This window comes from Pezoporus occidentalis, unplaced genomic scaffold (assembly GCF_034315485.1).
Source record: "Pezoporus occidentalis ecotype Australia unplaced genomic scaffold, CSIRO_AGI_Poc_V1 ctg4, whole genome shotgun sequence".
Taxonomy (NCBI): Eukaryota; Metazoa; Chordata; class Aves; order Psittaciformes; family Psittacidae; genus Pezoporus; species Pezoporus occidentalis.
The window spans coordinates 17666547-17680873 of NW_026915724.1; the positions used below are offsets into that span (position 1 = coordinate 17666547).

The window sequence follows — 14327 nt, forward strand, 5'->3', positions numbered from 1 at the left end:
CTATCTGGGTCGCCAAAAAGAACTGTTGTGGTTTAAACCAAACCAGACAACTTGTTCACTCACTTCCCCTCCCTTCCTGCCCTCCCCCTACTCCTGGAGGGACGGAGAGGAGAGTCAAAAAGAATGCAACTCCCACGGGCTGAGATAAGAACAGTTTAGTAACTAAGGTACAACACAAATCACTACTGCTACCACCAATAATAACAATGATAAAGGAAATAACAAGGGAAGAGAATACAACACCTCACCACCAGCCAATCGATAACTCGCCCCCCCCCAGCCCGACCAAGCACCGACCGATACCTCCTCCAACCCTGCAGACTCCCAGCCCTTCCGGCTAACTCCCAGTTACATCCTGGGCACGATGTGCTGTGGTATGGAATATCTCTTTGGTCAGTTTGGGTCAGGTGTCCTGTCTCTGCTTCCTCCCAGCTTCCCCTCCTCCCTGGCAGAGCATGAGGCTCCCAAAGTCCTTGGCCAAACCAAAACATCATTGTTATCAGCTCTGTTCCCGAGCCGAAAGTCAAAACACTGCATTGCACCAGCTACCAAGAAGGAGAAAAATGACTGCTACTGCTGAACCCAGGACACCACCTTAGGGTGATTTAACTTGTACCTAAAGCCTCTTCTGCTGTCCTTTGTCAAAGACCTTGGATATGGCTATATCCTTAATGTGTCTCCAGATAATTTTATTAAGCTACAGTTTTCTACTGCAGGAGGCTTGCTGAAATAGTCTTAACATACTAGGTTTCTCTTTATGTTTCGTATTGCAATAGTTTAAATCAAGCTGTTACTGAATAAAGACTCACCAAAATTCTCAAGACTATTCACTAGGTTTATTAAAAGATTAGAAAAAAAACTATTTGCGGCTTTCCAGTTTTTTTGAGTATTAGTGAAAAAATATAATTCTGGTTTGAAAGCTGTTGTTAGCGAGAAAGTATCGTTTGTTGGAAACTTAAAATGCCACTTTGTTATTAAGCATCTTCAGAATTCAAAACATCAAGAGAAACCCAACTATTCTTAAGTTACGTAACTTCATTCAGCAGTTTTTCTGTTATAGGATTTTCTCTTCTAATACCTAAAGCTTTGTCTCTCTTGTTTCTTGTATTTAGAAACAGCAAGAGCAGGAGAGTACTGGGAAAATACTAGATAGAAGTAAATGTAGGGTCCAGCTTTTCAAAAGAAAAGTGGACTTTAACAATTAATATTTCAGGTAAAATTCTGAACTTACTGAAGTTAGAAAGAGCTTTGCTAATGACTTTATTGAAGCCAGATTTTTAATCTTCTTATATTACCTTTCTTGTATGATAAAATAATCAAACAAACTTTTGAAAACATTACTGTTCTGGTATATGTTTCTGGCTTGAGCTGTTAAGGGAGCTATTTGCTTTTTGAAGCAAGGGGAAAAGAAACTTGAACAGCTGTTTCCCCTGTGGTGCTGGTCACTACACAGCATACAGGACCATGCTTATTGTAACCTGAGAATCCCTTCCAGGCCTTGCCTGAGAAAAGCAGCAAACCAAGACACAGACCCATCAAGCCTCCAGCTTTGACCTTCAGCCTGTGACTTGGCCCATAAATATCAGTTCAGCGTATCATCCAGCAGATCACAAACTGGCTCTAATCCAGTAAGCATCTACCTCTAGTGAATCTGATTTTGTGAAGGAGTTCTAGCAGCATCCCATTGCAGTAAGCAAGGAAGAATACTGCTTGGCACTGCCTTGTGCTCAGATAAAACCATTAAGTGACAGACTCCCAGTAGGTTTTTTCCATCATTTCTCTTGCCTGCCAAGTAACACCATGTGTCAGATGTGTCCTTTGTCTTGGTGGAGGACATCATTTAAATAATCTGGTTAAAAAAAAAAAACAGCAAAAGGAGCTTTTAAACCAGAATCATTAGTATAATAGCACAGCCCCACAAACCCTCCATTAGAGTATCTGAAGTACTGGCAAACCTTGGCAGGAAAGGCAAAAGTGATGGGCCCACAAAAGCCAAACCAAAAAAACCTTAAACCATGTTTCATTTTAAAACAAAGCCATCAGTGGTACCTATCTGACATTTTCAGTAGTGAAAGGGATCAAACTTTTGGGGAACTAGCACAAGCACAGTAACCAAAACCTTATTTAATATGATACAAATGCTGTTCAGGCCTCAGTTGCATGAGGAAACTGTATAATGAACTTATAGCTACAGGATAAGTGCATTCCTGGACTAATTCTAGAATTGACACAACACATTTTCCTCATTCAAAACTTGTTTATCACTGAAGAGATTGTTTATCAAACCTGTTTATCAACTAAAAAAAAAAGATAAAAAAACAAACACAGAAAAGGTAATTGTGATTTAACAGTGTCTTTTGTGTTAATTTTATTTTCCTCCCTCAGGAAAGCTGCATAGCGAAAACATAAACTCTTCACCTGCACAGGAAAGATTTAAACTTTGAAGTGATTCTTTGGTACATGATGCCTGTCAGGTTTCTTTTTGCACTGTGGTTACTGTGCTGTGCATAACACCACAGTATTTTCAATGCTCTAGTGATCAAAAAGAGAAGTACAATACAGACACAATGTAAGTATTGTTATTTCCGTTAAGTACTTACGAGCTTCTGAAAATTCCAAGGGAAGTGGGAATTCCCCTTAAGGGAAGTGTATTTTTTCTGGTACTTCCATAAGCTCCTCAGAAAAAGTGGTTGTGTCAGGACTAATGGCTCAGGTCATCTTTATCCAAGCCTACACCAGAGAAGAGTAGAATCCAGCTGACAGCTCATCAGGATTCTGAGTCAGGCTGCCTGAGAAAACAGATGCTGCCAGATTTCAGTGTAGAAGGCATTTTTAAATGCTTCAGTTAAGCTAGAGCAAATTCGCATGCAGCCACTTACATTGATTTCCATTCCTAATCAGCTAAACTAAGTCAGGAAGCATAGTTTGAATGTGAACAGACAACTTTTTGGATTTCCTCAGTGCAATCAATTTAAAGTCTCATCTTTCATCACTGTGTCTGACATAGGAAAATTAAAGAGAAACAAGCTAAGGCGCGAATTTATGTCAGACTGGCTACTTTACCTTTGTCCGTTTTCAGCAAACACTTGTAATAAGTGTAATGCATCCCACTTTCAAAGTGGACTAACTAGTGAATTCTGAAGGCATTCCCTAGTCCATTTGGCAGTGGTTACCTTTGTGTATCTAATCTGTTGAAACTTGCTCACATCCCATGTGCAAGATTCATTTGTATTCTTTCATGGTTAGTACAAAGTGGGCAGAAATGTCAGGAAGCTTGATGTGGAGTATCTCCTCTAAAAGCGGTGATTGTACAGATGGAGTGTGTAGGTTAATAGGGTGCTATGTGATTCAGGTATCTAAAAGAGACTGTCCTACTATCCCATGTGAAAGTTCTCTCAGTATTTTCTTCTTTAGGAAACAAATCAGATTTTAACAGATGCTTTCACAAAAGTAAAGTAATTGGAATTTGAGCTAGAGTTATACCGTGTGGAGGCCTTGGGTGTTTCTATTTGCAAATCAGCAATGTGGTTTTGTTCTTATGTAAGTATCTGGAAATGCAAAATCAGAACACACCAGTGAAGCCATTCTTTCTTTTCCCCAACACCAAGAAAAATAACTGTGTTGCACCCTCTGCAATTAATGATGTTTATGAAGGCTGCCCCCTCCTCCTTTCCCCCCAGTCTACTTCTAGCCAAAACTAACTGGATAACAACCATTACTCCTCTTAGCTGGCCCAAATGCAGACTCTCCACCTACAACTCGGCTGCCTCATACACAGTCAGGACCAGACAGTATGCTCTGTAAAACAGCAGCAAATAGGAACCTAAAAGACAACAAAGAATACTGTCTAACAAACCTATTTTGAACTCAGTAAATGAAAATGTGTGAGCAAATTGAAACACCTTCTGCCACCCCTTGCAATTTAAAGTATGTATGGAATAGTGAACAAACAGTGTATATGTCTGGTCATATATTTCTTCTGACACTCATGTCTGTAGTTTATTCCTGGCTCATATTCAAGCAAATACAGTAGTACAATTAGTTCTAAGAAAAAGTATCAGGGACTCGTATTTGAGTTATGCTTTAAAAGGCACCGAAACAAAAGCATAAAGTGTTAAACCACATCAGTATTGATCTAGGCTCTCCTACCATTTGGGCAGACATCCTCATTATATACTAAGGTACAAAATATTTCACTAATGAAGTACATGAGTTTGTTTTCCAGCCTGAAATGGGTGATCTGAGTGTAGGTGAGGGAAGAATTTGTCCTGTTGTGCTTTCTCCTTTCAGTGATTGTTTGCTCTTTAGGTTTTGTGTTTTAGGGCTCTTCCAGGGGTTGTTTCTACTTACTCTGTGGGGGCATACAGAACCAAGGGATAAAATAGGTTCTATAAAATAGGTTCTATAAAATGGGCTGGCAAGGATCCTGCTGCCTAAATGTCTGTGCTGGAAGGGACAGGGAGTGTTTGTTGTCCAAGAAGACAATTGCATCCCTGTGCAGCCAGATACCTAACTGCTCCTCAGTAAAAAGCCGACAAAACAGATGGCTGGTGGCTATTTTGGGGTGAGAGCAGAGGGGAGGGAGAAGTTATATCTTCTTGCAGGAGCAATCTACTACTTCCACTTTCTTCACTGCAGCAGCAGGGGTTAAACCCTCAGCTCCTGAGTTTTGTCTGCACATGTGAGTTACTTTATCCTCTTTTTTTGGGTGCCAAGATACAACCTACATGCTGAGAAGCCCTAGGACAGCCCAGTGTCAGCAATGCTGGTTTTCTAAGAAATCTGCACACTTATATATTTACTGCTCAGATGATATCTTTGTTGTTTTTCCAATCGCATCTGCCTCCTGTATTTTAAGCACAAAGCAGTACAAGGATTAATGCAAGTGGAATGTGCATACTGGAACATGGCCTGTTTGTTACAGGAAGCCATTGTCACGCGTTACTGACAATCTGACATAGGCTTGATTTCCTGAATTGCAGCATAAACAGGGAAACTTACCTTTGAGGAAATATAAACCATTTATCAATGGCTAATCTCCAGGTTCTTTTCTTAACGTCAGTGAAAAACAATAATTCAGTGACAGAAATAAGTTGTTTTTTTGTCATAGGTACTCTACCCATCAGCAATACCAGGTGGATTTTCTTCAGGAAATATTTTTGCAATGCCAAAGGAATAGCACATTAAAAAAAAAAAAAAGGCATTCTGGTATCAGTGAATTTCATGGGGTTGATTTCAACTGGTACTGGAATTGGTTTAAAAACTGAAAACAGTCACTTTGGTTTCTCCCTGTGTCTCTTATGGAAGTTTCTAGACCATGTTCAGTCCATTCTTAGGCTGTGAAAGAAAGAGAAAGCTCAAGCATGCCCTAGCTTCCTACTGCTTTGTTGGCTTAAAACCTAGTCAGTATCTGGCCCAGCCTCTGTCATTTAGATCAAAATACCATTTTTAACATAAGAAGAAGTTTATTGGTGGGACAAAAATTACTGCATTGAACTGCTTTGTGAAGTTTCTTTTAAGGGACACCAGGATTACTGAGAATTCAGCTAGTAGTTAGTTTCAGTAAAACCATGAGAGTTTCTCGCTGCCATACGCATGACACAGAAGTTAGACTGAGACCCTGGGAGTGAGGATGTTAGGAGTGATCAAGGGCAGGAAAGCTGGACAAGATGCTACATTTTATTTTGCTTGAGGCTTATGAAAGCTCTGTTGCACTGCTGCCTGGGGGCTTGGCACCCTCCCTTTTTCAGCTGGCCTAATGAAATAGTCCACCTCTTCTTCTGGATGCATATGTATGTGTTGTTAGAGCATAGACAGCACTGAAAATCCCACAGTGGACCACAGACCACACTCCAAAGCACTTGGCTGATGCACTGCAGCCTGTAGAGGAGCACCCTGTGCTGAGGTTGCTGACAAGAGTTGTTGAGGCCAGGGGTGGAGAAAGCAGCAGCTGACACCAGGGGTGGCATTCAGTCTGTGAAGAGGAAGAAGGGCATGGGAACAGCAGGGATGACAATTGATACAGCAACTGAAGTATGAACAGGGTACAGGAAGGGGGGAAGGATTTCAGACAAGAACACTGATGACTTGGATTTGAGTTTGAAAGTTTTTTCCTTTTGAAAGTAAATGCCTGCTCCTCCTTACTCTAAATATACTCACTTTCAGGAGGATTTGTACCCATACCCGACTATTTATGAAGCATTTCACCAGTACTGGTCAGAAGCAACCTCCATATTTTCTGAAGATAACTTAATCTTGTTTGCATAGAGGAAGTGACTTGCACCTTTGCTGAGCATATTGCAGTTTTCAGAGAAGCAACACAATTCTAACACCTGAAAAACAGGAACCTGAATGTTTCCAATCATCAGCATTTGCAGCAGTATCAGTCAAGCAGCATGCTTCAGAAATCAGGAAAACATCTTTATCCAAGCAACATTTTCCTGTTTCTGTTTCGATTCAGATTTTTCTCTGATTCAACTCCAGAATAATCACCTTATGGCAATTGTTAGAAAGGTTGGAAGAGTTAAACCAGGGAGAATGTGGCCCTTTAGTTGGTGTTATCTGTACTTTTAGTATTCTAAAGCCAGGGGTGACACTTGATATTGTACTTAGTCAAAGCCTTTCAAGCAGTGCTCTCTGCATCAGATTAATGATGCTCAGAGTAGGCAGCAAATCAACCAAATCAATACACATGCAATAGTTCAGGTGGCTTTTTTCAAAAGAATGAAGGACTTGCTGTTACAACACCACCGGAAAGAGAGAAATATGTGGGCAGATGGCAGCAGGGCCTCGTTTGGACAAGTGAGCAGCCTGAACTATTGTCATCTCACCTGGCATGTGACCTGAGAGAATTTGGCTCTCTGTTCTTTCCTTTCTTTTGCATGGCCCTTTGTTCATTGTCTTTCAGCAGTGACTGATGTTTGAAATACATATGCTATTGCTGCTTACAGAGCTCTAGCACCAGAGGAAAGCAACCTGAGCTTTAGAGACACTTCAAAAGCAAAAGGACATAATACCTATCTTGGGACAGCTATTTAGGCAGGTCTTTTTATGAGTTCTGTGTCTGGGAACATGCTAGTTGCCTAATTTTGAGCAGCCATTACCTTACCTTTAGTTTTGAGGGATGACTCAGCTCAGCTGGGACCTTTGCACTTCCATCAGGGAGGCTAACCGTCTCCATACCTAAGGGCAAATTGATGTGTGAAATACTTTTCAGAAAATCCTGATGCTAGGAGAAAAAACCTGCCCATTTTTTATGTAAATGGTTTGGTCAGAACAGGAGGAAAGTTTCTGTTGGTAGCCTGTGGAGTTTGCCTCTGGAAGGTCAGACTGTAAGCGTTCCAGAAAAATTCCAGTGAGATTATTGTTACAAATGCTAACTTGTCTTTTCTGTTCTTTTTCTTATTTTTTTTTCCTATTAATTTATCTAGTTTTATCATGCAGGAAGATGAAAAGACATTCAAGTACCATGAAAGAAAGCTTGGAAAACAGGCAAGTGCAGAGAACCTGGCAAAAGATTACCAGGTGTGTAAGCTCAGGGAGGCTCAGCTGGCTTTTGGCTGGGTCGGAGGTTCCAGGGTTAAACTGAATGAGATACTTGTGCTGGCCACTTAGGAAAGGCAGATGCACAAGTGGAATTTTATTTCTATGCTTCTTGTCCCTCTGTAACTGAAAGACATCTAATAGCAGGAATGCTGTTGCCTCTGATCCCTGGAGGAGGAGATGGTTCTGTAAGGCAGAGCATGCATGAGGAAAGATGTTAGCTTCCTATTCTGTAGTACTTTCCCTGATTTGTTGCACAGCATGACAAATAGATCATGGTTCTATGATCTATTTGTCACTTCCATGATGTTTATATGTTTTGTAATACACCCTAGAAGTAGAATCAAGGCCAAGTGCCAAGATAGTTAATTCCACTTTCCTGAGTTTCCCATAAGGTTTAAGTTATGTATGGCAATTACCTCCTTTAAACTGTTAAGTGTGCAGAAAGTAGTTATTGCCTGCTGCCTTTCTACCTGCATCATGGCAGGGGCAGTGAACCTTGCTATGCCTTTGCTCACAGGGTGACACAAAAGTGCTGCTCACCTTCCTGCTGCTGTAAGAGCCGTGACGAGCTGCACTGCCAGCCCAGTGGTGCTGGGCTGTGTGCATGCACGCAACTGCCAGCAACTCACTGCCTGAAGAGTTGAGGCAGAAAAGGGTAAGGCACTGGTGTATCGTCATTATGGCTGTTATACAGAGGAGGAAAAAAGACAGAAATGAAGTGGCTGGCCCGAGGTCACCCTGAGGAGCCGGAGTCACTGTAAGGAACTGGATCCCCCATTTAACTTACATCTCCATCCCACAATGCTCTGTGTTAAATAACACACATTTTGCAGATTTATTTTACAGTTTAATTTCCTCATGCTGCTAGAACAATGCCAGTCTCTGGCCATGCTTGCTCCATGTAACTTCAAGGGCTCTGGCAACTTGAGCAAACAAGGAAAACCACAATCGAAGGTCAAAATATGCTGCTCCTTGCTCGAACTTCTAGCTTTTTTCTTTCTGCTGAAGGTGGCTGGTTGCTTTTTAAGTATCATGATCTGATTAGCCTTCACTGGACCTGTTGTATAATAATGAACCTAAACTTAAGCTTAATAGTCTGAGGCTGCTGTGTGACTCCATAGGGTGATATAGTACCTCCTGATCTGCTTGCAGGACACATTAGAAGGCCTCTGTACTGAAGCTGGTGGGCTTAATTGGTTCTGGTGTTTTATGCCAGTGAATTATCAAATGTCCTGAAGTGAGTCCCATGTCCCCAACATAGCTCCTGAAGCCACATGTACAGACTTCACTGCATAGGGCCCGTGTACTTGGGTCTGCTTTAGGCTGCTTGGTTTGCCTCAGTGATTCCTTCCTGGGATTCCTGGCACACTTTGAGATACAGCTGTCAGTTTACAGGATAAAGCTGACGTATCTGACCCATATTTAATAGCTAGACCACCATCCATCCCAACAATCCATAGTGAGCAGACAAAACCAGAGGGCAGTGTACAAGCAGGTGATGAATTTCTACTCCTTCCCAAAGAGCTGGGCAGGGAGGAGGGGGCATTCTCCAGACCACATCTTTCACAGCTGGTCTGGGGAGCCACAGCAAAGCGAGGTGATAGGAATCGAGCTCAAAACTTATAAAATTGGTGCCCATGGCTAGAGATATTGCTATAAAAATGCCCACTCTTAGCCTTCTAGGAAAATAAAATAGTTAATGGTGAAAAACTAGGGTGTTTTTACAATTGCATTTAAAGCCCTAGGGGAGCCTGTAATGGGCTAAATGGACTATTTAGAGAAAAGCCCACATGTTTTCCTCTTTTTTTTGTGTGTGTGTTTTAATTTACTGTGTGTAGCTGCCATTATCCATAAACCAAAACTTATGACTCTGTTACAACAGGAGAACACTTTATTGTCTGCTGTTGGCAGATCACCCAAAGTCCCCTCCCAACTTAACAAGCATTAAGCTTCAATAAGACACAAGACACTTCAGAAAAAAACATCGCCACAAGGCTAATGATGACAACAGCTGCCAGCAAACTTTCCATTGCAAGCAAGTAAAGACTTGAAACAAATTTTAGCTCAAGTTTTGTTTTAGTAGCATCAGTGACATGTCTGTACCGGCAAAGGCTCAAATTGCATTCCTTAACACTAGGACTGTAGACCTATCTCCTGGAGTCATTACATTGCAACAGCCTGGTAGTCATGAGTAGAGTTGTGAAGTCTTTAATGAATCTGACCTTTTTCTTCTTTTAGGAGGTATTTATGCCCTAAAAGGCCAGAGAGGCAAGTCACTGGAGTCTCATACAAATGAGAATTTCTGCATGCCAAAGAAAGTTAAGGTGACTTTTATGTTTAGAGAAGGTCATGAGAAGGAGGTTGTGGGTCTCAGCAAAGCTGGAGAGTCAAGAACTTTGTAATTCTGTTTACTTTTCTGATACTAATTTTCTTCTCAGTAAGTAACTTAAAGTCCGGTCTTCATCAGCGACCTAACTTACATGAATAAGAGCTCTGTGCAGTATGAGTAGGTGAGGTCTGGCCTCCCTTCGTTTTTCCAATCTATAGATCTGTGCCAATTTACTCATATACATCTCCCAACTGGGTAATGAAGTTGCTCAATGTGAAGTTGCTCTATAAAGAAAACCTTGAAGAAAATTAGATTAAAACAATCCCAAACACTTGGTAACAGCAAAATGTCTGAACAACATAACTGCATCATGGTACAATACAGACAGTGAGCACTGCTTGGTAGGAAGAGGAGTTTGCCCTGTCTGTTGTTCATGCACTCTGCCTTCTCAGAGCAAGTGTTGCCATTTTGCTCAGCATCTTCAGGTGCTGCAAGGAAGTAATGAACAGGACCAGGCTGGAAAGCCCTTCTGACATCCTGACTAATGTTTCTGTCTTATGCAAAGAATGATCACAGAATGGAGACTGTCTTGCAGAAGTGGAATTAGCCATTGGGTAGGAATGAAATTTACTTAAATCTGCTCCCTGACTGTGCTACAGTCAGGAACATTTTCATGTCAATTGTCTGACTGAAGTACAGTTTTGCTATGTGTAACCTCAGCCAGAGACAGAGGTTGCATTTGCTGTAAGAAGACTCATGAAATTCTGGGACAGCCAGACTGCACCTCCTTTACTTGCTGGAGCACAGGCCAGAAAGCTGCCTGAAATGACATGTACTTTCTCACCTGTGTGACTGCAGTTCTGTCTCTAAAGTACAGTTCAGCAGCCTACATATCCTATACTGTCTTGCTGCAGGCAACAGCCTTTTTAGAAGGTTCCTAGGCTGACTTGTCTGCATTGTACTGACCATGTCTGCATTGTACTGACCATGTAATTTTGCTGCATGGAGATAAGAGCAGATAATTTGACCTGAGGTAACATAGCCTATGGGTTGGCACATACTTGAATCTGGGATAAGGAATAGTGTGGCTCCAAATTTCTGCTTGTTTGAAGCTCCTGCATTTTGAATATTAGTACTCAAATATTTAGGTGAAATGAATTTGAGCTTAAGCATGTGGTGAGACCCAAGCTTGAAATGCAGTCAGGAAGTAATCATGGTGGTGTCTATACCCATGCAAACTACAGTGCAAAGTCCCGTTACTGAAGCTGCATAGAGGCATCATGATGTGAAGCTTCGTCTTTTGCTTCCTTATGGTGTCACCAGTAAAACACTGGGCTAATATAGCTTGACCATTATATCCTATGTTGAATTTGTACTACATGAGGTTAGAAAAACAGCTTTAAGAAAACTTAACCCAAGAATATTTAAGTCACTAAGTGATCATAAATACCAAGCCCCATGTTACTGTTTTTACCATTTTTCAGACCATAACTGTACTATACCGTTTGCATCTGGCCAGTATACAGAACAATATTTAAGCAATTGCCAGGTCCACCAAGTTAAAGCTCTTTCTTACTCTACAAAAATAGAGACCTTCTAAGGGGTTGCTACAAAGATGTTTTATATATGTGGTTCTTTCATCAACATACAAACAATAGGACAGCAAAAGGAGTGTGTTGTTAAGGGGCTTACACTGACTAAAGTGAAAAAAAAGAGCTAACTAAAAGTAAAGAATACTGTACTTGAGAATTTCTGCTGAGTATTTTGTATAGGAAACCTGATACTAAAGCTGTGAAAAATCCTCATCTGTATTTTAGGGATGTAGTCATGGTTACTTATATACAAAACATTTGCCAGTCTTGATTATTTAGGATACATTTCTTATATTCATTTCTTTTAGAATAGAACAAGACCAAATTCCTCCCACATTTGGCCTAAATGAAACTGACTTGGCCTGATTTATCTTTTATTTATTTTCTATGGGACATGTTGTGGTATTAATTTAGGCAGGACACTCCTCATTGTTTTCCCTGGCTAGTCCTGCTTAAAACATGGATCCACATTACACTATCCTAATGATGAATTTGGAGTGAGTAATAAGATCTGAAAGAAGAGACAACCTGATTTTGGAAACCAGTTACTTTTTATGCATATTTGACTTTAAAAAAAGAACAAAGAGACAAAGTTCAGTTTGAATTGTGCCACACAAAAGCAGCACTTTCATATTCCCTGAGAAAGGAGATTAATTGGGGGGGGGAGGAAAAAAAGAAGGGGAAAAAACCCTTGAATTGTATCCTCCCACGAGGACATTTAATTTAATAAAGCATCCTCCTCAGGATTGCTCCACTGTTGCTTAGGTGCCTCAGGGGGAGGATTCTTCCTCATGAGGGGGAGGACCTTGGCCAGGCATAAGGGAGATGCTAAGGCTGGGTGTTAGGGAGTGGATTTGTCCCTGAGGGCAACCTTCTCCTTTCCAAACAGCTGTATGGATTTCTAATGCAAATTTTGTCTTCATTATGTGGATGAGAGGATTCATTTTAGGTAGGTCAACTGTTTCACACTCCTTTCTGAATTCCCCTGGCTAGTCTACTTGGTCTGGCAGTTTGCAGAATTGCCCACCTTATGACTTAGTGTATACCTGCCACCCCCCTTCATCCTTTCCCCCAGGCAGTGGGATGTAGGATGGTAACAGTGTAATTGAATTGTTGGCGAGTTGTACAAGGGTAGTCTGAGTTTTGGCTTTGGTGGTCCACTGTCGGTAATGCCAGCAAGAACAAGTTAGCTCTTCTGCCTTTCAGGGTGGACTCCTCCTTGTCACACCACTTTGGCAAATTCTTGTTTCAGCATCAGTTTACAAAGTAGAAGCAAAAGACAAACTCTACTATATGATCCTAAACAAGTGAAAGAGAACTTTCTCTGTCAACCTCAACATGAGCAAGACTGGAATGAAGCCCCCTTCCCCAGCTTTTACAGTAGTGCATAAGTCTTTCAAAATCTGAAATGGTGCTTGGTCAGTGTATACCTGTTGCACACTGCTTCCAGTCTGGCAATGGGCGCTGTCCAGGAAATGGCAAAGCAGAATCTAGAGTACACAAATAATGCACACTTCTATCTAGGAGGGACATTCTGTGGACATGAAATAAGATGTTACTTGTTACTAAAATATTTTAGGCCAAACAAACTAAGAAAAGCGTCAGGAATGATCAGGTTTTCAACAAACTTGCATGGGAGAAAACCCTTGCTAGGTCATTGTCATTCTTGTGCAGCATCTTGAAGGATGATTAGATACTTTCCTGGCTTTGGGGAAAGGACCAATCCTTTGCTGTTTCTATTTTTTCTTCTTTCTATTTTTTGGGTGGGTGGGGTAAGGTTGGAAGACTATATGGATAAGTGATTGTGTGCCTTTGATATTCTTTACGCTCTTGCCTCCCATGGCAGTCTTTCAGGTTTGCCCTGCCTATTTGATTGAGTTTTCAGGAGGAAATATGAAGGAGGAGAAGCCAAAGAGCTATGGGAAGAAGGGCACTGAAATGCTTTTACATCCAGCAGCAGGATTGCATTTGGCAACACAAGCATGCCTGTAAGCCAAGCTTCCTCTGATTAAACGTTTTTGGCCAAATATCAGAATTGGTAAGTATATTGCATATTGAACTCCTTTTCAAAAGCATAATGAGAAAGAAGGGGGAATACTGTTCAGTTTAGGAAAACCTCGATAGCACTGTATTTTGAAACCTAGTTACTGAAAAACGTGGGAAGTGGTGGCTGACGGTGACAGGGCCGCTTAACCAGACTTCGCAAGAAAAAGTCCGCAATACCACCAGGTGGCGCGTAAAGCCCAAAATAACCGTAAACCTGCCCAAACCGCAGGGCTTTCAGTGCCATCTAGTGCCGCCACCCGCCGTTGGCTTGGGGCGAGGAACATCCCATTCAAGGAAGGCCTCCAGGATGGATGCCTTCTGAAGGAGCAGGTTATGCTGTCTGTGTGCAGCATGTGGAACATATGTAGTGGTTTGAGATGAGGAGTGTGTCTGGAGAAGGTATTACCATCTTGTAGTACTCTGACTCCCTTCTTCTTGCATTTTTCCCTAAACATCTGACCCTTATGGACAGGGTACTTTAGCTGTTCTTGTGGTAATTTTAACAGTGTTGACATTTAATACAAAAAATCATCAGTTGCAAGTAATACCTACAAGTAGAAAGGGGTGGGCAGTGAGAAAATAAATACATCTTTTTCAGTATCCCTTTCAGAGTGATATTTTGCAGGCTTACAAGCCTCCAATAGAAGTTTACATTAATGAGTTATTATTATAGCTATTGCCATTGTACTTTGTTTGCTTGCCTTTTTCCTGTAACAGTAAAGCAAACAGAAGGGAATGACTGTAGGCAGTAATTTTCAAGGATTCATTTTGAACAACAAATAGTCTGTTCCTTCTGCTTTGCTGCTGAGCTTGCA

At 41.3% G+C, this 14327-nt stretch overlaps 2 long non-coding RNA genes across 3 annotated transcripts; one reads left to right on the forward strand and one right to left on the reverse strand.

The window, feature by feature from the left end:
• Positions 1-822: 822 nt before the first annotated feature.
• LOC134170987 (uncharacterized) lies at positions 823-4086 on the reverse strand. Its single transcript, XR_009967437.1, has 2 exons — positions 2601-4086; positions 823-1849 (listed from the first exon to the last, which is right to left on the reverse strand). It is a non-coding gene; the product is annotated as an uncharacterized LOC134170987 (long non-coding RNA).
• On the forward strand, positions 2094-13803 carry LOC134170986 (uncharacterized). Of its 2 annotated transcripts, none has more exons than XR_009967435.1 (3): positions 2094-2578; positions 7431-7524; positions 13313-13803. It is a non-coding gene; the product is annotated as an uncharacterized LOC134170986 (long non-coding RNA). The 2 variants fall into 2 exon arrangements; XR_009967436.1 differs by having other exon boundaries at positions 13352-13803.
• Positions 13804-14327: the final 524 nt, after the last annotated feature.